Here is a 20866-nt window from a genome sequence, read left to right on the forward strand (position 1 = left end):
AATGGCATCAGACTGAAAATAAAGGGAGAGAGGGATGGATGGATGCCGGACAAAAGAGACTGCTGGCCTGGAGCTCTCTTTTTCCATCCATGGGGTTAGTGAAATCTGTCTCAGGGGAATGGGAGACCTTAAGACATAGCTCACCCTTCTGACCCCCTGACCTGCATGCCCCTGCCCGGCCACACAGCCTTTAAACGGACAAGATGGATGGCTTCTCATGCATGATTCTAATCAAATGATTTATTGATTGTTAAGTGATGGTGATATTTATTATTATTATTATATATTTTTTTAAATTTTACCCCCTTTTCGTGGTCTCCAATTGTTTTAGTAGCTACTATCTTGTCTCATCGCTCAACTCCCGTACGGGCTCGGGAGAGTCGAAGGTTGAAAGTCATGCGTCCTCCGACACACAACCCAACCAAGCCGCACTGCTTCTTAACACAGCGCTCATCCAACCCGGAAGCCAGCCGCACCAATGTGTCGGAGGAAACACTGTGCACCTGGCAACCTTGGTTAGCGCTCACTGCGCCCGGCCAAGGATATCCCTACCGGCCAAACCCTCCCTAACCCGGACGATGCTAGGCCAATTGTGCATCACCCCACGGACCTCCCGGTCGCGGCCGGTTACGACAAAAGCCTGGGCGCAAACCCAGAGTCTCTGGTGGCACAGCAGGCGCTGCAATACAGCGCCCTTAACTACGGCACTACCCGTGATGGTGATATTTGAGCATTTTTTTCTCCCCTGCCTTCTTTCAACTACAAAACCTTAATTTTGCAACATTTCACCACCATGGCGTCAATTTATTTCCTTATTCTTCAGATTTTTATCTTTTCATTAATTATTATCCAGCCAGACAGTAAATCCATCATAAAAGCCTCTCTGGCAGAGAAGTACAGATAGAAAGATAATCTTGACAGAGGCTCTTGCTCTACTATTAGTGGGAGATGGTAATAACTCACTTTTTTAATATCCATGTGTCACTTTGTGAGTTGAATGCTACTCTGAACCTAGCATTGACTGACTTTCCTTCGGGCTATAGAGTATACGTTCACCTTTAGCCGTCAACAGCATACCATAGATACTGTACAATGCATTGGGATTCACACATAGGCACTGTGGTGGAAAATTACAGGCAAGAGACTGGGCAATCTGGGCCAAAGTGTTCCATAACAGCCTGACAGTTTAGAACAGCGCGAGTTCCCTGCAGATACGTGGCCTATAAAAATCTGCCAGTACATTATTGCACCTACTTCCCTCTCTCTCTCTATGTCTTGGTTGCTCTCTCTCTCTCTCTTTCTCTCTCGCTCTCTATCGCTGTATTGCTTCCTCTAGCTTGCAACCGTTCGCCATCACAGAATAACTTGGCGTTCCCATCAAGAGTGACAAGCATGGTTCAGTGATAGAGCTCATTAACTACTTCCCCTATATCTCTTAATTTCAGTCTGTTCAAAGCTTGTGGACTGATTTTAGGTAAGACTCTTCGGTCCCAACTGAATTATATTTTATTCTAGCTGGAAGAAAATAATTAGCATTGAAAATATTATTTCCTCAATGCAAAAAGATGCAAAAAGAGCAAATGTTTAAAAAGAAAACAACCCTAATTCAAAACATCTCTCAGGCTCCTGTTGCATACTGCTATAATGCTATCGTTGTTTGGACCGCAATGCACCATGGGTGGGATTGGCTATTCAAACCACATTTGGATGTTTTTGTGTCCCCAGTCCCACCACCTTTATTGTGACCCCTCTAACCCCATCCAACATTAATATGCTATGGGCAAGTAACCACAAGAAGGATAAATGAAGAGAGCAGAAACAAAGATGGAAAGAGAGAGAGAGACCAAGACAGAAATACACCTTGAGAGGGAAAGAGAACGAGATAATGAGAGAATGAGAGAAAGGAGAAAACAGAATAATTAACACAGATCTGCAATCCTTTGCTAGAGGTCATGTGCCTGATAAACACTTGCTTGCCTGTCTGTGTTGCATCCTAAGTGAGGATCTCAGTGTAATTATCCTGGATGCAGTGAGATACGTGGCTGAACGTGTGTAATGTCACGCCCTTTCCCCCTCTCCTAAAGCGGGGGGCTCCCCTATGTCAGCCGCCCCACAGACAGGGGATAGAAGGTCACTCACAAAAAGGAAAGGTCAGGGGAAGGACCAGACCACTGGCAGAACCCAGCGCTGTAAGCTAGAGAATGGGCAAACGTTCGTTAAGATTCCTTTACTTTCTAAGTCCTTTCTTCAATTATGTATATTTTGCAGACAGTGGGGTTTTGATTATACATGGGTACCTATTCAGTCAAACCTGCATACTAGGTTTCTGGCATATGTCAATTTCATGATTCTTCTTGCAGAGACTCAGAGGCCATAAACACTGCATGCAACTTGGTTATTCTCTTTACTGATAGAGCTCTCCGGTGCAATTTGAAATCAAAAGAGCTACATGCTGCTACACTTTCAAATTCCTGTCGACATCTTCATTAAAACATCAAAAAGTCTCTCTTTTAAAGACGTGGGCAGCACTACATACGGGGAAAAAACTCTCCAAATTGAGAGGAGCCTTGCGTATATATGGTACCAGGACAAGCTCTGCTGTCTCGGCAGATTCCTGTGAGCCAGGGGGGACAGCGAGTAGTAAAAGGAGTCCTTCCTGAAGGCTCGCAGCGTGTGTTAGTGGGCGACACCACAGAGATCAGAGGGAGAGAGAAGTCAGTAGGCTGGCCCAGAGCCTCCTCTCTCTCCAGGGACACAGAGAGGCGAAAGCTTTAATCACCACACAGCCAGGCAAAGTGATCGTGAACTCCACAAGCCTTTGGTCTCTCTCTTGCTCTGTGTCTCTCTGTCTCTATCTGTCTCTGATTCTTTCTTTCTCACTCTCTCTATCTCACTCTCTCTTCTCCCTCTTCCTCTCTCCCTATCTCATATTCTGTAGTAGTTTTATGCTATACATCCGCACATAGAGGACCACTGTCTTGCAGAATTTCTTGTTGAAGCAGCAGAAGGCAAATGCAAGGACAGTAGTAGTTTGTTCGCCTCAGTCAGAACTCTTTCCAGTATCCAGTAGCAGCACTAATTGAAGATGCGACAGACAAGTCCCTGATCACCAGGCCTCCAGAGAGTGGATACCATAAAAGCAGCTAACGCACTGGAAACATAATTGTCAGCGGGTATCTTTAGATTTTTCTGGGAAATGGCACATGCTGTTTGTTAGACAGACCTGCCCCATTATGAGGTACTCAGGAGTTGTAACACTGTGGGGAGGGTCTGAAAGCCCTGTCATCTAATGCTAATTGAGGTTGGAAGACTGTAATGACGCAGACAAAAAAAATTCATTAGCATAGAATCCACATCCAAAACCTGAGATTGATGGCATTTGTTTCTCTCAAAAAACATTGCAAATCATCACTGGACATGTTCAGGCATTGTAAAGCAAAATGTTGGTATTGTTGAATTTGTCTGAGGTACATTTTCAGAAGCTTGTCAATTTATTTACTCATAAAAGATGAGGTATTCATCAAATATTTGGTCTTAGCTGTTAAATGTAGATATGCTCATATAGTGATAACAACAAGAGAAACATACTAGTTGTCATGCACAGCTTGACGCCTGTCATACTGTCATACAAACTGTATGGCCTATATTCTGTAGACTAACTTTGGTATCTGAGCTATTCTGTGAATTATTCTATTTAGGGTATTTCCTGGTTTGCCACCATAACATTGGGTTACTTTGCTCATTAAACATTTAGATTCCATATGTGTCAGGCCATAACAGACAGCAGTGGAAGTGTTGCTAAGTACAGGGTAAGTCAGTAAGTCAGTGATATCTCTGTTGCTTGCCAGGCATCACAAATAAATGACAGTTGAGACATCCCCTTTGGTTTTGAAACTCATTTCCTCTTAACTACGAAGAGAAGAAGAAGAAAACAATATTATTGAAGTTGCCATGGTGATTCAATTTAAGCAGGTCCCTTCCCCCAACTCATCTCCTCTCTCTCGCCCGTTCTCTCTCCCTCCCTCATTTCCTTTCTAGAACAAATAACACATATTTTAGAGAGGAATTCCCTGTTTGTGGGAGTTGAGGCGAGCTGAGCTTCACGAACATAAACTACTGGGGACAGATGGGCAGACGTGCTCTCCAGGATCCAGCTTTCTATCCCATGCATCCCTTTGGGATGTTAACTCATTGGCTATTCTGCACTCGCTAGTGACATCATCACCCATATAGGCCTAATGTGTTTATTTGGAGTTTAAACAGGGAGGCTTTTTTTCTTCCACCACTGTCACCATCACCACTGAGCCTCAATGTTTCTCCTAAAAATAGAACTGGACTTTCCTATGGCGTAACTACGAAACACAGAGAAAATCTCACCACAAAGAGTATTCAAGTTCTTCGTCTGACACTGTGGCGACAGATCCTACGGTAAACACTCACTGTAGGAAACGTTTCAATCAATTACTGTACATGCTGCTCGGATATTGAACGTGTCAACGTTTTCTCTCAAGTGAAAACGAAACAAAATGGATATCATTCGAAGGAGTAGTTAACATTCATGTTGGATAAATGCAGACTGGCATTTTGATTACATTGCTTCACAGCTTTCCCACTGAAAATTGTAAGCCAGCCAGAGTGTGATCCAACAGTCTGTGTCTGATCCCCCTATTTTTTTCCTCCTCAATTTTTGCTCCTGTTTTTTCCTCTCCTCTGTCTAGTGTCTGTCTCACACACAGTGTCCGTCTGCCATGTTGGACATGTGCCCTACGAAAGAAACACACACAGACACACACAAAGAGAGAGAGACAGAAACACTTGGGAAAAGCAATGTGTGTTCCAGCTAAAACATGCTGTGAAACAGAATCACAAATCATCACAAACTGGATACTACATTTACATTTTACTGTACTGTGTATTTGGCTCCTCCAATACAAAGTCAAATAAGCATATGTAGCTACTAGCTAGAGCTAAATGTCCCACAAGATTGCCTATTAACTTTGCGATTCTGTGGTTTTCCAGATCCAGTGACTGCACAACATAATTATAGTTTAATCGCACATGTTCCAGTGTTTAGCCCGGAATGACTGGTTTGATTGAGCAAGATGGGGTATGATACTGCCGGTGGGGAAAGCCCTTCGTCAGTGCCAGGATCTCTGAAATAGACCCACGTGACAGATCAGAAGTTGAAAGGGGATCCCTTCTCTCTGGTTCCTTCTCTCTTCGTGTTTTGTCAGCTATCTCCATGGCGATCTGTGTTTATGTCAAAGCGGCCAGCAACACTTGAATGACAGACTCATTTTGTAATACCTATTTATAAACTCCAACGGCACGCAGTACAGCGGCAGTGGAAAGCATGGTCTAACCACCATACGTCCTGTCGACTCTGATTAGTAGAACCACTGGTCAGCAGTTTAGCGCTGAATTACAAAGTAGGCCCAGGAAATACGTCCAGCTATTACCATGGCAACGGGGTCAAGGAAAATAACTCTGTTATTGTACACACGTCATGGTTCAATATTGTCAGTCTTCTACTGAAATTCTTTCTGTTGTAACTGTTTTATCTGTTAAACATTCAAATAATAATGAACATTAATAAATACATTGCACACGTTCTCTTCTAATTTCGGAGACCTCCACTGTTGTGAGCTTGTAGTTCAAAGATATAACAGACACGTCTCTCCAGAATCCTGAAATAGGATCGTCGAAAGGCAAATTATATCAAATGGGATAACTTTTTGCAGATTCTGTGGTAATGAGAGCCTCTCAGACCGTCTGAAGGACCTACCAGATAGCAGCGCTCCAGAGCTCTGAAGAGGTTCAATTTAACTTAATATTTTGGCTTTCATTAACCCAACATATAAACTATTAATGGTCTCTAAGGTTATTTTTCAAGATAAGGCTCCCACGTTTGAAAATATCTCATTAGCACCAAAATTAGGGGACTCTCATACTATATAAGACAATCAAGATTGGGCTCACTAAGACATATTGAGCAAAATGCATATTTATTGTGCACGTATGTGTGTGTGTATGTGTGTGTGCCTGCGTGAGAGAGAGAGAGACAGAGAGAGGCAGAGAGAGAGAGAGCGAAATAGAGAATGAAAGAAAGAAAGAAAGAAAGAAAGAAAGAAAGAAAGAAAGAAAGAAAGAATGAGCATGCTGTAAGCCTTGATGTGTCTGTATGATCTATCTCCAGCTCTCTCTGTTCCTCCCAGGGTGTGTGTCGTATCTCCAGGAAGACGAGTGTGTGCCAGTGCGTCCTGTGTCACTGGGTGTCCTGTCTGTGTCACTGCCTGTCTGTGTCCTTGACTCTGGGTGTGCAGAGAGCAGGAGTCGGGAGTCAGGAGTCAGGAGATACACACACACACACACAGCTGTCAGATCCACTCTCTGTCGTCATGTCACTTAAACAGAGGAAGTGCAGCGTCTCTAATACAACATGCATTCCCATCTCAGAGACAGAAAGTGAATAAATCCAAATCAAATGAAATTGTATTTGTCACATGCTTCGTAAACAACAGGTTTAGACTAACAGTGAAATGCTTACTTACAGGCCATTCCCAACAATGCAGAGATATTAAAATGAGAATTCTATCACAAGGAATAAATACACAATGAGTAACGATAACTTGGCTATATACACGGAGTACCAGTACCGAGTCGATGTGCAGGGGTACAAGGTAATTGAGGTAAATATGTACAGTACCAGTCAAAACTTTAGACACACCTACTCATTCAAGGTTTTTTCTGTATTTTTACTATTTTCTACATTGTAGAAAAATAGTGAAGACATCAAAACTATGAAATAACACATATGGAATCATGTAGTAACCAAAAAAGTGTTAAACAAATCAAAATATATATCTATATTTGAGATTCTTCAAAGTAGCCACCCTTTGCCTTGATGACACATTTGCACACTATTGACATTCTCTCAACCAGCTTCACCTGGAATGCTTTTTCAACAGTCTTGAAGGAGTTCCCACATATGCGGAGTACTTGTTGGCTGCTTTTCCTTCACTCTGCAGTCCAACTAATCCCAAACCATCTCAATTGGGTTGTGGTAGGGTGATTGTGGAGGCCAGGTCATCTGATGCAGCACTCCACCACTCTCCTTACACAGCCTGCAGGTGTGTTGGGACATTGTCCTGTTGAAAAATAAATTATAGTCCCGCTAAGGGCAAACCAGATGGGATGGCGTATTGCAGCGGAATGCTGTGGTAGCCATGCTGTTTAAGTGTGCCTTGAATTCTAAATAAATCACAGACAGTGTCACCAGTTAAGCACCCCTTCACCATCACACCTCCTTCTCCATGCTTCATGGTGGGAACCACACATGCAGAGATCATCCATTTACCTACTCTAATGTCCTTTTCTTGCGTTTCTTTGTCCAAGCAAGTCTCTTATTCTTATTGGTGTCCTTTAGTGGTGGTTTCTTTGCAGCAATTCAACCATGAAGGCCCAATTCACGCAGCCTACTCTGAACAGTTGATGTTGAGATCTGTCTGTTACTCTGCTAAGCATTTATTTGAGCTTCAATCTGAGGATCAGTAAACTCTAATGAAATCCTCTGCAGCAGAGGTAACTCTGGGTCTTCCTTTCCTGTGGCGGTCCTCATGAGAGACAGTTTCATCATAGCGCTTGATGGTTTTTGCGACTGCACTTGAAGAAACTTTCAAAGGTCTTATTGACTACCCTCACCATCTTCGTGATAAGCTCGGAGGGCACTATGATGTTGAGCGCTGAGCTGTAGTCAATGAACTGCATTCTCACGTAAGTATTCCTTTTGTCCAAGTGGGAAAGGGCAGTGTGGAGTGAAATAGAGATTGTGTCATCTGTGGATCTGTTGGGGCGGTATGCGAATTGAAGTGGGTCCAAGGTGTTTGGGATGATGATATTGCTGTGAGCTATTACCAGCCTTTCAAAGCATTTCATGGCTACAAATGAGTGCTCAGGGGCGATAGTCATTTAGACAGGTTACCTTTGGCGTCCTTGGGCACATGGACTATGGTGGACTGCTTTAAACATGTAGGTATTACAGACTGGGTCAGGGAGAGGTTGAAAATGTCAGTGAAGACATTCGCCCAGCTGGTCAGCGCATGCTCTGAGTACGCGTCCTGGTTATCCGTCTTGCCCTGCGACCTTGTGAATATTAGCCTGTTTAAAGGTCTTGCTCACATCAGCTACGGAGAGGGTGATCAAACAGTCGTCCGGAACAGCTGGTGCTCTCTTGTATAGTTCAGTGTTGCTAGCCTCGAAGCACGCATAGAAGATATTTAGCTTGTTTGGTAGGCTTGTGTCACTAGACAGTTCTCGGCTGGGTTTCCCTTAGTAATCCATGATTGTTTGCAAGTCCTGCCATAGCCAACTAGGGTCAGAACCTGTGTAGTAGGATTCGATCTTGGTCCTGTATTGACACTTTGCATGCTTGATAGTTCGTCAGAGGGCGTAGCAGGATTTCTTATAAGCGTCTGGATTAGTGTCCCACTCATTGAAAGTGGTAGCTTTAGTCTTTAGCTCAGTGCAGTTATTGCCTATAATCCATGGCTTCTGGTTGGGATATGTACGTATGGGCTCCGTAGGGACAACATCATCGATGAACTAATTAATGAAGCTGGTGACTGATATGGTAAACTCCTAAATGCCATTGGATGAATCCCGGAACATATTCCAGTCAGTGCTAGTGAAACAGTCCTGTAGCTTAGCATCCGCTTCATCAGACCACTTCTGTATGTCACTGGTACTTCCTGTTTGTAAGCAGAAATCAGAAGGATAGAGTTATGGTCACATTTGCCAAATATAGGGCGAGGGAGAGCTTTGTATCTCTGTGTGTGGAGTAAAGGTGATCTAGAGTTTTTTCACCTGTAGTTGCACAGGTGACATGTTGGTAGAAATGAGGTCAAATGGATTTCAGTTTTCCAGAACTAAGACTGCACCTCTGGGTGAGCATTTTCTTGTTTGCTTATGGCCTTATACAGCCCGTTGAGTGAGGTCTTAGCATCGGTTTATGATTGTAAATAGACAGCTCAAAAAAATATGTTAGTAAATAGTGTGGTCTACAGCTTATTATGAGGTATTCTATCTCAGACAAGCAGAACCTCGAGACTTCCTTAATATTAGAGATCACGCACCAGCTGTTGTTAACAAAGAGACACCCCTTCCTCTGAGCTTCCCCGACACAGCCGTTCTGTCCTGCCAGTGTATAGAAAAACCATCTACTGTCGGTTTCTATTTACCATGTCCTTGTTCAGCCACCACTTGGAGAAACATAGGATATTACAGTTTTTCAGATCACGAATGGTGGTCGGTTCATTCTCCAGTGATTGCACATTTTCCAATAGAACGGAGGGTAACTTTTCCACTCTCTGTCGTAGTCTCGTCAGGTATCCCGCACACCGGGGTTTGTAGTGTCGTCTCCTCCTTTCGAGTGTCGGGGATTTGGGTCCGTGATAATAAACATGTCTTTCCTCTTCCAAATGGCTGTTAGGAAAAGCTGGTCTGATGTCCAGAAATCTTTACGGTCATAGGAAACGATGGCGGAAGCATTATGTAAAAAAAATAGTTATGATCAGCTCCAAAAAATACACAAAATAGCACAATTGGTCAGGAGCCCGTAACACATCTGTCATTCCCTCTGGAGCCGTTATTCATTCCAATGATGAAGTGGGTGACCATAGTGAACATGGCTTTCATATGTCCAGTCCACTCTGTCCAGTCTGTCCAAAGTAAAACAACAACCAAAAATATCTTTAACATCTTTACAACTGCATATACTGTATATGGAAATGTATCAAGTGACGCTGGAATTAAAATTACATTTCCATGACTTCCTATCCCGTTTAAAAATTAATGAGACTGAATAAAAAAGCACTCAAGTTTAACAGCCTTGAAATATCGTGCCAAGCAATTTATCTACCCTTCCAGGAAGAGTAGGGCATGTTTAAAATGTTGGCAATATAACCAGCCTGCCTTTAACATAATGCTCATGTTCAACTTAATTGTTGTCTGCATTAGAAGCCAGCTTGAAACTTAAGTTTACTTTAAAAGTGTCAAACTTGAAACGTTGTTCACACAGACGGATGCAAGCACATACACACACCCACACACACCCACACACACACACACACACACACACACACACACACACACACACACACACACACACACACACACACACACACACACACACACACGCACACGCACACAGACACACATTCCTTCCATCAGGACTAAATTATAGGTGGGGTGAGTGTGTGTGGGAGTCAATAAGGATATCCCTCCATGGTTAGCTACGTGGAGCTGCCTGTTAGTCATCACCATCTCCCAGAAAGAACAGTATGTCCTGTTTACCTTACCAAAGGAAGCCTATGTCCTCATGGAAGGATATGGCATCACCCCAAGATCCCGCCGGCCACAAATTTCTGAATTCCCACTCCCCTTGGCATATAAGGTCACAACAATCTCAGAGAAACCAGTGGCTTAATAGTACTTGAGCCATGTCCACTAATACATAAAGCCAGATTACTGTCATATTAATACAGGAGTCTTACTGCAATGTGTACACATATAAGAAGCTCGACTACCAGTGTCATATACAGTACACTTAAGCAATAATGCCTGAGGAGGTGTGGTATATTGGCCATATATCACAAACCCCCGAGGTGCCTTATTGCTATTATAAAGTGGTTACCAACTTAATTAGAGCAGTAAAAACACATGTTTTGTCATACCTATGGTATATGGTCTGTCAGCCAATCCCCATTCAGGGCTCGAACCATATAGTTTCTAATATAGTATATAACATTGAAGCTAAAATCTGTGACTTCTAAGTGTGTATTTTACTGTACATTCATGAGACACACTTAATACCACTTGTTGGGGATCTCTCAGTGTCGCTATACAGTTCTGCCTCTCTTCCGTATTTCTCTCTATTGAAAAATCCACTTGTCACTTAAATCTCGCTGAATTGATTTTCATCCTGCGACTCTTTCATACTCTTGCTTGTGCCTGACGTTTTTTCATGTTAATATTTGTAATGACCTGTCAAACACACCCCGGTAATGTCAAACACACCCCGGTAATGACTGAAATGGGCTCAGTGGATTAAATTGTCCATCCGTTGCATCTATAAGAACGCTAAAGCTTCACCTGGGATTTAATGCACAGTCTCGACACTTACATCACAGGAAAGAGAAGAAAACTTCAATTATTTTGTGGAATTTAAAAAAGTTATAGTTACAGTTGAAATGTTTACAAATTAGATGAAATGAAAGCAACTTCTGAAAATGAACACTCGGATTATAGTGATATTATGTCTGATCTCGCAAACAATGTAAAGTATGTTTAGATAGGTGTAATCTAGACTCCTGCAATTGACACACTTGTTGAATTGTGCAACAGAACATGGCAACAGCAGTAATTAATGAGCCTGTCTAGACAGCGCAGGTGAGAGCAGGTAGGGTAAACAGAGCCAGTGTTGGGTGGTTGCAACCCTGCTCCATCCCTCTATGTTCATTTATCCACATACGCAAATAGACCCGATGCATTTACGGAAATGAGGCACATACCATTGTCTTTATTTTAACACAAAATATTAAATAAATACCTCATATGAGTGCATTCTAAGAAAAAAAAGTGAAATTAGATTTTTTTTAAATGGAATACCGAATTCCCACCAATATCCCTGAACTCAATTCATTATTTGTCCATGCCAGTAAAATGTTTTATGTGCTATAATTTAGTCAATATCTATAAAAATTCAAAATGTTTGGAGTATCCTCAACCATTGTCCAGCTGTTGCCTTTCTTAGAATTGTTTTTGAAAACTTGTTTTTGAAATGATTTTGATGACCGTTGCTACTAATAGCACATTGTCATGGGTGGCTTAGTTTGAACCATTACATTAGTCTCCCCTCTTGTTATATTGAGTGGTGTCACATCAGACAGCTATTCCCTGGCTAGCTGGCTCAGAGGGCTAGCCTTTCAGTGGCAGTGTAGCTCAGAACTGGGTTCAAATACTACTTGAAATCTTTCAAATACATTGAGAGTTTGCAGTAGCCTGCCTAGAGTGCCAGATGGCCTGATATTACTATTTTGGAGGTATTCTATTGGATGATTAAGCCAAGCAAGCTTAACCAAGCACGGAAAGTATTTCAGTTATTTCAGGTGGTGTTTGAACCCAGGTTTGTTTTTGTGGCAGTGTAGCAACACAAACAATCTTGAAGCAGGCAGCCCACATAATTAAAAACATGTTTCTCTCATTTCAGGCTTTGGGGCGTAGACTACTTTTAATAGCCCTTTGTTTATAAAAAGTCCTTAGCTTCTAATTCAATTAGGTGTATTTAACTTAAGCAGCTATCAATGTTTGATGTCAGCCCCTGTAAATAGGGCTTTACAGTACAAATTCCTACCTTACCACCTTCTTTTTCAGATAAAAAATTCTATATTGTATCGCTCGTGTTGTTAATAAAGTTTGTTCTAGATGAAGTTGATTGTTGGGTTGGGGCACGCTTTTGGGGTAAAGTGAGGAAACAAAACAATTGGAGTTAGAAACCTTCCACCTATGAGTCCAATGTTTCCCAGCATGGTATCATGTTACATATGACATAAATCCCACCAAACGGGATTAGAGAATGAAAATAAAAGGATTTAATTAAGGATTTTGTGATGATAAAAGGCAGATGACCTTGAGCGTAGCTGCTGTCCACATTCCAACGGTGGCTTACGAAGATTTTGGGTTAGCATCCAACCCCCCTCCCCTGGGCCCCCTTACCCCGTCCCTCCCAGGCATAGAGGCCTGCCTCTGGTATTTACACACGCTTTTCCTGGGGTCACAGAGCCGCTCCGCCGCTCGGCCACGCTGATGGGAATGTTTCGTTTTCCACTGTTTTCATTGGCTAAAATGTGCATGGGAAAGTGCTACACGTCCTCTGAGGTTTCCCTAGTCCACTCAGTCTGGCCAATCACAGCGGAGAACCCCTTTAATTCCCTGCTTGTAACCCCTTCTACTACGGAACACAGGGAAATAACAATGTGCATACATGGGATGGGATTTGACCTTTAAAGCCTTCTTCATGGGAATACGTTTTCCACAAAGTGACAAATGGCTTGGTGAGTAAGGCTGTATGGAGGAATTTGATCCTGATACCCATTGCTCAACACTCTAACAGGTCACGACTTTCAAATTCCATAAACAATATACTCAAATGTCTACAAAGACGATGGAAGGAGGAACATAAGCATCTATCATCCTTTCTACACATTATTTTTGTACAATCAATTCTAAATCATCTTCTAAAATATGAAGTAATGCACCAAATGCCCTTTCAGATATAAAGCTTACATTATCATTAAACAGCTACAAAATCTAAATTATAGAGATCAAAGAAACTCCCTGAGTCATCTACTGAATAAAGAATTACTCTGTGGAATTAATTTAGTTTATATTTTCACTTTGATACATGTAATACTTTGTATTTAATATTATGGAGCAATATGTTCTACAAATTGGTCTATTTTTTTTTTGTGGGGGGGGGGGGGGGAGTTGCAGCCACATGAAATCCGATATTATCTTGACAGTGTGGTTAGACTCTTTCTGTTTGGCTTTCTCTTGTTGCTTAGTTACTTCTGATGATGTTGAGTGGCATTTTTAAAGAGTAGTATTTTGTATAAATGGAACTTTAACTGGGTATGTGTAGCTCCATTTGGGATGTATGTTTGTGCTAATCTAATGGAAACCACTCGCGCACTAGGCAGGGCTGTTATGTAACCATAGTAACAGATGAAAAACAGTAAGCCTGACTGTCTGACTATCAACTGTGATGCGTCCAGTTTTCACAATAAGAAGTATTAGTGTGCATTTACAAACAAAGATATTGACCATTTATTAAAATATACTTGTAAAATGAATATCTGATGAAGAACCAATGGGCAATCCACAACTTCATCATGCACCAATTATTTTTTTAACAGAATGTAACACAGATGAAGTCGGAAGTTTACATACACCTCAGCCAAATACATTTAAACTCCGTTTTTCACAATCCCTGACATTTAATCCTAGTAAACAATTCCCTGTCTTAGGTCAGTTAGAATCAGCTCTTTATTTTAAGAATGTGTAATGTCAGAATAATAGTAGAGAGAATGATTTATTTAAGATTTTATTTCTTTCATCACATTCTCAGTGGGTCAGAAGTTTACATACACTCAAATAGTATTTGGTAGAATTGCCTTTAAATTGTTTAACTTGGTTCAAACATTTCGGGTAGCCTTCCACAAGCATCCCACAATAAGATGGGTGAATTTTGGCCCATTCCTCCTGACAGAGCTGGTGTAACTGAGTCAGATCTGTAGGCCTCCTTGCTCGCAAAGGCTTTTTCATTTCTGCCCACAAAATTTCTATAGGATTGAGGTCAGGGCTTTGTGATGGCCACTCCAATACCTTGACTTTGTCCTTTTTGACTTTGTTGTCCTTTGTTGTCCATTCTGACACAACTTTGGAAGTATGATTGGGGTCATTGTCCATTTGGAAGACCCATTTGTGACCAAGATTTAACTGATGTCTTGAGATGTTGCTTCAATATATCCACATAATTGTCCTACCTCATGATGCCACCTATTTTGTGAAGTGCACCAGTCCCTCCTGCAGCAAAGCACCAACACAACATGATGCTGCCACCCCCGTGCTTCACGGTTGGGATGGTGTTCTTCGGAATGCAAGCATCCCCCTTTTTCCTCCAAACATAACGATGGTCATTATGGCCAAGCAGTTCTTTTTTTGTTTTATCAGACCAGAGGACATTTCTCCAAAAAGTACGAGCTTTGTCCCCATGTGCAGTTGCAAACTGTAGTCTGGCTTTTTTATGGCGGTTTTGGAGAAGTGGCTTCTTCCTTACTGAGTGGCCTTTCAGGTTATGTTGATATAGGACTCGTTTTACTGTGGATATAGATACTTTGTACCTGTTTCTTCCAGCATCTTCACAAGGTCCTTTGCTGTTGTTCTGGGATTGATTTGCACTTTTCGCACCAAACTACGTTCATCTCTAGGAGACAGAACGCTTCTCCTTCCCGAGTGGTATGATGGCTGCGTGGTCCCATGGTGTTTATACTTGCGTACTATTGTTTGTACAGATGAACGTGGTACCTTGAGGCGTTTGGAAATTGCTCCCAAGGATGAACCAGACTTGTGGAGGTCTACTATTTTTCCTGCGGTCTTAGCTGATTTCTTTTGATTTTCCCATGATGTCAAGCAAAGAGGCACTGAGTTTGAAGGTAGGCCTTGAAATACATCCACAGGTACACCTCCAATTGACTCAAATGATGTCAATTAGCCTATCAGAAGCTTCTAAAGCATGACAACATTTTCTGGAATGTTCCAAGCTGTTTAAAGGCACAGTCAACTTAGTGTATATAAACTTTTGACCCACTGGAATTGTGATACAATGAATTATAAGTGAAATAATCTGTCTGTAAACAATTGTTGGAAAAATTACTTGTGTCATGCACAAAGTAGATGTCCTAACCGACTTGCCAAAACTATAGTTTTTTAACAAGAAATGTGTGGAGTGGTTGAAAAACAAGTTGACTCCAACCTAAGTGCATGTAAACCTCCGACTTCAACTGTATATTTGTATGTAACGTGTTCACATTAAACTTGTATGATATTACTACACGGCTGAGATAGATGCATATACAGATCCTCATGTTTAAACATTAGACATAGTGCTTACTGTGGCTGGTCAGAATATCACCTTCTCTGTTCCCTTTAGGTCAAACCGGGAAAATACATGCCCGTAACCTCCATAACTCCTAACAAATTCCATTGGAGACAAGTGAATACAAACCCTGAATTATTTTAAACAGCCTTATCATGTTGTCTAGACTGAGCCGGAAATACATTTGAGGAGCGTACATACTATACACAGAGGTTCTAATATCAAAACACGTCTGTAACTGGGTCTATCAGGTTGCGTAACATCATAAAACATATCTAGAGATGTTATTTATTGAAGTGTTATCCTTATGACATATGGAAACCTGAGTAAAATCTAAATAATCAAATACTTACATTACATTAAATATGCTCGGTGAATCCCAAAGCAGGATTGCTGATTCCATCTGGTGTGGAATGATAGTAGGGAACCTAAAGTAAAGGCAGCCACATTAAGTTTCTAGCTATTACTATGTATAGTACAACTGAATTGGATAAACCATGTCCTACTAAGTTACATCAAAATGTCCTGGTAGCTACAATGGAATACACTTTCTATTAAGTATTTTAAGGCATTGTAAAGGATGTTATAAAGCATTACACCTATTTACGTTGTAGAAATTGTTACCATAGTGCCCTCTATGAGGTAAAGATGGATGCAACAAAATATGAACACACATCAGGATGTTTCAGAATGCTTCGGTAAAAGGTTTGATATGGTTTCATCTAAATGTGTAAGAGAAGGAGAATCTTAGAAACAACACATCTGTTCTTTGGCATCCACATCCTTTGTGTATTTACCAGACACAGCAGAGAAAGTGGCGTATGAAAAATGGGACCCAAGCAAATATTTCAAGTTATAACAACCACTACACTCTCTCCTCCCTGAGTGTGGGTGTGGTGCTCCAACAGCCCAACCACCGCCACATATCTGGAGAGTGAATAATAAAATAAATAGCATTTGAAGATGCTCAGATTAAACATGAGTCAGTCATGAATCATGGCTCCTAGAGTGAGGAGGCCCTCCCAGTGCTTAATCCTATTCCTTTTATGGCCGTCGACCAGCATTACTAACCTAAAGCCATACTTAGGGACTGGGTCTTTTTGTATGATTCAGAGCATGATGCCTTAATCACTGCAGCTGTACTGGGAGGTGTTTGGGGAACCTTGGTCCCTGCTGAGGCAAGGGGTCTTGGGGATATGGACCCCAGGAGGATTGGGGCGGCCTGTGGGTTACCAGGTGCCTCTGGGGGGGGGTCCTCTATAGGTTACCAGGTGCCTGTGGGTCCCCTCAGTGGGTGGTGGCTCCTCCAGCTGTCTATGGGGCCACAGGTTATCCATCATTACAGGGGTGGACCAGTAACGGGAACACTGGGATGGAAATGATCGACAGCTGCATCATGTTGCTGCTGGGGCTAGTTGTCTTGAAGATGACAGGACAATATATCCAGGCGCCAATCATGTAAACCCTCCCTCCGCCCCTTCATTACCCTTTTCCTGTCACAGTCCAACCCCCCTCCAACCCGTGGTCTCATCCCGTCCCCCGGCAGTGTTATTGAGTGACATCTCAGAGAGAAGAAAAAGGGTGGAGTCACTGGTTCTTTGCAGCTGGTGACCTGAGCGCCATCGGCAAGACAAATCACTTTACGGAAAGAGCAACCCATTTACTCTCAATGCAGGAGAGGAGTTACTCCACCTCTTCCACCCCCCTATAACCACCCCAACCCCCGTCCCATTGCTGTCCCCCAGGGCTAGAGGCACAGAGACTTTCACCTTATACCCTATTGATCCCCCCTCCTGAGGAGTGTCATTTATTTGCAGGCTGATATAAGTGGGAGTGATTAGAACAAGGGCTCTGATTGATTTGTGAACACATGCCGCACGGCACCCTGGGAGGAAACCAGGCCTGGCGGGGAAGGAGAACATTCATCTGCTGTTTGTCCAAACCCTCAGATGCCAGCTAACATTATTCTCCGGGAGAGAGTGTGTGTGTGTATTTGCGTGTGTCTTTGCTTTAGTTTAAATCATTCTGAGCAGCTTTGAAAGAAATAAAGGAGAACAAATGCAATTTGCATTCCAATTTGTTTGCAAAATAACCTATACACCGTCAAATGATAAGATAAAGCATAGTCTTCTCAACCTCTCTGATTTACTCTCTTTTGATAGCACAGGTGTGTCATTATAAACCTATGCAGTGTCCGGAGGGATATTGCTGATGGAGAACCTCTAATAAGCATATTTCACTTGTGACTGTGTCACTTTGAAACCACAGAGTGAGACGTGTCCTCTAATACGCCAATGATTAAAAGAATCAGGCTGTCTAAAGAGTTTCAATCAGCACACTGTTACGATGCATGTCTCCCCTTCTCCCGTCTTCCATCACTTTTCAGCAAACACACACAGCATGGACTCACTGCAAATGTTCTTTGATTGAAAGTGTGGCTTTATTTGATTTCTTTCAAACCTCAGAGAATAACAGCTTGTAGAGACCTGTTTGCCTGGCAGGCTATAGGCAATAGACTAAGGCATATATAGAGTTCAGTATGTTCTTCCAAATGCCTTTTTTTGGAGAAGTGCCTGCTTTTGTTCAAGCAAACAAGACAAGGTTTCTACCTGTTTCCTCTGTTTCACCTGTTCCTCTGTTTCCCCTGTTTCCTCTGTTTCCCCATCTTCTCTGTTTCCCATGTTTCCCCCGTTTCCTCCTGTTTCCGCTGTATCCCTGTTTTCTCTGTTTTTCCTGTTTCCCCTGTTCCCTCTGTTCCCTCTGTTCTTACAACCTTCTTTGTATTACGTGCTCCATAATGAAAGACCAGCAGGTTGTGAAAGATCAGTAAAGGTGGTTTCACAAGGAGCTTCCTCTGATGTAGCGGACGGAAGCCCAGAGCTCTAAAGCTCTTTAAGTGTATGCAGACTGGATGACTGTAAGGCTGTATGCACTCAGTCTGGATGGCTGTAAGGTTTATTCCTTTCATAGACAGTGGAACCCCATGGCCAAACTATCCTTTAAAAGCCACAGTGATATTTTCATGTTGCGTGCCAAAGGTACCCTATTCCCTACATAATGAGTTACTCTTGACCAGAGCCACACTGGCCCTAGTCAAAAGTATTGCACTATATACTGTAGGGAATCCATTTTTATGTAACTTTGCTATAGGCTGACCCTCTCCATTGATGACATGTGTCTGATCCAGGCCCTCCAGGCAAACTGCCTGTCTGCTAAGGGCAGACAGTATCCTCCACAAAATCTGCTAACAAGCCACATGTCCCAAAAGCTGCGTTTAAGCAGTGAAATTGTCTCAAATGAGCTATCCTTCTGCCCTCAGTGCTTTTATATGTTTTGGTTTCTGTTTCTGTCAGTCCGTTTGTCATATCGTTTGATTGTCGTGCATACTGTAGGCTAAAATGGGATTTCACTTTAATGTATGTGCCTTCATATGCATTAACTCTATTTGATACAAATGAAAAATACCAGAAAAGCTCATAAAATAATAATACCATGTCAGTGCTACTAACCATGCTTAAACGTAATACAAGGACCAGCCATATTGTAGCAATCAAACTCAATGCTTCTCCATTAACAGTAACTACAGGACACAGCTCTGTGATTTCTCCCACTAATTGATTTTGAACGTTCTTCTCTCTTTCTGGCATTATAGTTTGTTCCCAAAAGCAACATTTCAGCCAGTAAGTATTGCCAGCCATTCCCTCCCTCCTGTATTGCATATTAACTAAGTGCATCTTTTTTTCCCCTCTCTCGTTCTTAAAGGCATTTGTCCTAATGTAGGAGGAAGTTGTGCTGCTTTACCGGTCCCCTCATGACTTATTCAGCATAATGTAGGACAGTGTCATTCTAATGGCCTCCTTCCTGTTGGAGCCACTAACAAATGGCAGTCCTGAAGTGTCCGGGTTTCTGTCTGATTAATAATCAGGGCAGCCTGTGTCAATCGATGAGGTGATGGGCCCCCTGGGACCAACAGAAAGGTCTTGAGAGTGTAAAACTGGGAAGGATGGAAGAATATAATGGGCAGTAGTACAGACAGGTCCAATGCCATTTATTACATGACTTAAGTCCAGAAACACCCATGATAGCGTACTATATGTCCCCTAGAAAACCTTAGTCTAACTATTTACTGGATTTACCTAGTTCTCATCAAAGACCATTGAAAAGGTTATTGTCCCTGCTTTGCGCAATACGTCCAAGGGGGGACGTTCCCTGACTTCACTGTCGTTTAGTGGACATTTGTGGATTCAAGTGAAATGATCTGTTCACTTTATTTAGAACCTCATTGTGGCTTAACAATCACCATTTGTTTTCATGCCTCCTTGGCACACTCTTACACTTTCAACACTTTTGACCCCGATCAAAGAACATTCCATGCAAGGTTCTACAGTCTGGTGATGCATCAATAAAACAGGGAGAGAGACAGAGAAAGACAAAGACAGAGAGAAAGCGAGAGAGAGAACACGGAACAGAGAGAACATGGAATGCGGAACATCCCTGGAGCAGGACCTTTAAAGGTCCCTGTTTCTTCTCTAGTAAACTTCCAAACGATGACAAGCCAATTAACCAGCATCATAAGTTTGAGGGCCCTTTTAAATGAAACCACAAGGCAAAGGACTTTAAGGAGGTTTAGCATTATTGATCTAATGTCAGAGATCCGGGCCGGAAGCGGCTGTCATTGGGGAATGCAGCCAGCCAGCCAGCCAGCCAGGATCAGGTTGGAGCGAATTACAGTAATGGCTATCTGTGCCGTCTGAAAATCAGCTATCATTGTTAACCACTAATGGGCTGTAACATATTGTTAGTGTGCTTGCTAATGCATTACAGATTAGCTGGGTTTGGTTTCCCTAGCTCTCCCTTAGCCTTGCAGGGAGAGCTACAGTTTGAACGTGTTTTTAGACAGACCACTGATCATCGAAGCGATCACATTTTTATTGAATCCCAAATTATTCCCAAAATAAAAGTTCCTGTTTAGCAAACTTTCTCCCAAGCAAGCATAATGATATCAAAGGAAGCAACAGTAATCCCACAGTACACTATCCATTCAAACCCCAATGGTAATTTCTACCACGTGAGCTTAGTCAGTTTATTAATTTCAATGATACAAAACTTTAGTTTATAACTCCCTTTTATGAAGAATTTTTACATGAATTTTGC

The sequence above is a fragment of the Oncorhynchus nerka genome, linkage group LG22 (assembly GCF_034236695.1).
Source record: "Oncorhynchus nerka isolate Pitt River linkage group LG22, Oner_Uvic_2.0, whole genome shotgun sequence".
NCBI lineage: Eukaryota > Metazoa > Chordata > Actinopteri > Salmoniformes > Salmonidae > Oncorhynchus > Oncorhynchus nerka.